The sequence below is a fragment of the Octodon degus genome, unplaced genomic scaffold (genome assembly GCF_000260255.1).
Source record: "Octodon degus isolate 3935 unplaced genomic scaffold, OctDeg1.0 scaffold00109, whole genome shotgun sequence".
Lineage (NCBI taxonomy): Eukaryota > Metazoa > Chordata > Mammalia > Rodentia > Octodontidae > Octodon > Octodon degus.
In genome coordinates this window covers 8,142,445-8,144,430 of record NW_004524685.1, presented here as the reverse complement: position 1 = coordinate 8,144,430, position 1,986 = coordinate 8,142,445, and the positions used below count along the sequence as shown (strand labels likewise).

General features: G+C 37.8%; 1 pseudogene; it reads right to left on the bottom strand.

Moving 5' to 3' along the window:
- Window positions 1–468: 468 nt before the first annotated feature.
- On the bottom strand, window positions 469–583 carry LOC111812032 (annotated as a pseudogene).
- Between the last annotated feature and the right edge of the window lie 1,403 nt (window positions 584–1,986).

The following is a 1,986-nucleotide window of genomic DNA, read 5'->3' as shown; positions in this document are numbered from 1 at the left end:
AAAATGTGATATTTCCCAAGTGCTAGAGCTTTAGAGACTGTGAGTCACACTGTGTGCACTGGATATAACCCGTTTTCCTACGCACTTCAAGTTGGGATTCTTTTTTTTTTTAATGCATGTCTATGGCCTTCCTATAAATGTGTAATTGATTAGAAAGGAACCTTTTGCTCTGATGGCTCTTTGAATTCAAGTTTGCACATGTCTCTTCACGTAAAATTATACAAGTGAGTTCAGTAGTTCAGCATGTGTGTACAATGCTCAATTAAATGCCAGGCAAAGCACAGGCACATCTGCTCGGCTCATGCTTGTATCACGGCTTATTAGCCAGTTGTGCAACTGTAAGTGAGCTCTATGCACTGTGTCATGACCATATTGTACGAAAGAAAGTGTCAGATGTTACATGACTAAATTAAATACACACATAACTGTAATTGTTAAAATGGAGGTAAAATAATGGCTGTTCAAACTAGAAGTTGATCACTAATTAAAAATAGGAAGTTTCACAAGAAGGTATAATTTCATGGTATTAAACCAATAAGAACAGGTACTACACTTGATCTTAGCCAGAAGGTCAAGGAGTGATAGAATTTCATGACAGATAGCATGAATAGTGTCAGAATCAGAAGACACAAGTGAAGTCTCACCAGTCCCAAAAAGTGCTCTTCTGCACGAAGCCCTTACTATGGGCAATTAAGATTTCTAAACGCTATTGCTATGTGCATTCTGATAAATTCTGTCTATGGAATATGATCTTTACCATAGAAATAACTCCCAGCCTTGGTTAGCGCTATCTGAGTCACTTGATGTTGTCAAGGAAGCATACTTAAAGATGTAAATCTGTCATAAAAAAAAGTATTTATTTCACAATTTGGAACTATTGTGTTGTAAGTAAACGTAAAACACTAGATTAGGAAGATGCTCCTTCAACCTATACTATTGATTTTGCCGCAGTCTTGGTAGATAAGCAGGCAAGAACACATACTTAGCACCATTTCTGTAAAGTAGTGTTTGAAAAGGACATTAAGAGGATACTCGTGAGGAATTGCTTATTTAAAAAAAATAATATTACGTGAACCCATTGTGATTCAAGTGTTTCCAGCTATGAAAACTACATTCCACCCACTTGCTGGTTTTCTAAGCTATGTCTAGATCAGTAAACATCAAATGTATGTTACACTAGGTAAAATCCTTTAGTTATATACAACAATAAAAGTGACTAGGGCCAGGGATATAGCTCAGAGGCAAAAATGCCTGCCTGACAAGTGCAAGGTCCTCAGTTTGACCCCTGGTTAAAAAAAAAAAGTGGCTAAACTTCATGTTAATTTAAAAAAAAAAAGCCATAAAATACATTGTCAAAAATATAGGAGGTTGAAATTGGCATATAGCAAGTAATGTCTGGAAAGGCTACAAGGATTTATATTCACAGAAGAGCAGTTGCCAAAACAAACTCAAATCATCGTGGTATGTTGTATAGACAACCGTTCACTATTAAGCAGATTGATGAGCATCTTGCAAAACAACGTCGGTTTGGTGATAGGGATTGCCAATTTTTAGAGTGTATTTTTTTATAAGGCAGAATTTTTAGCATTGTTTGTGGTTACATAGCGGAGTTCCAAAATTTACTTTTCAGTTGAGCTTAGATGGTTCTACCAAAGGCCGAATCTTGCTAGAAATCTTTCAGACGAAACAAAGAAAAGCAAAAATTAATTTCTTTCCTGATAATAGCACCATTAACAAAAAATTTACTCAAAACATGGTAGGGCCGGACAGATAGCTCAGTGGATTAAAGTGTCTGCTTAGGCAGAGTGCAGCGGCTGGAGTTCCATCCTTGAGCTGTGGTGCCAGCCCCAGCCCCGGGGGGCGCTGAGACAACCATTGAGACTGGGCGTGGTCGCGCATGCCTGTAATCCCAGCACTTAGGAGGCTGAAACCAGGGGAATCACTACAAGTCTCATCTACAAACAAAACAAACAAAAAACATGTTAG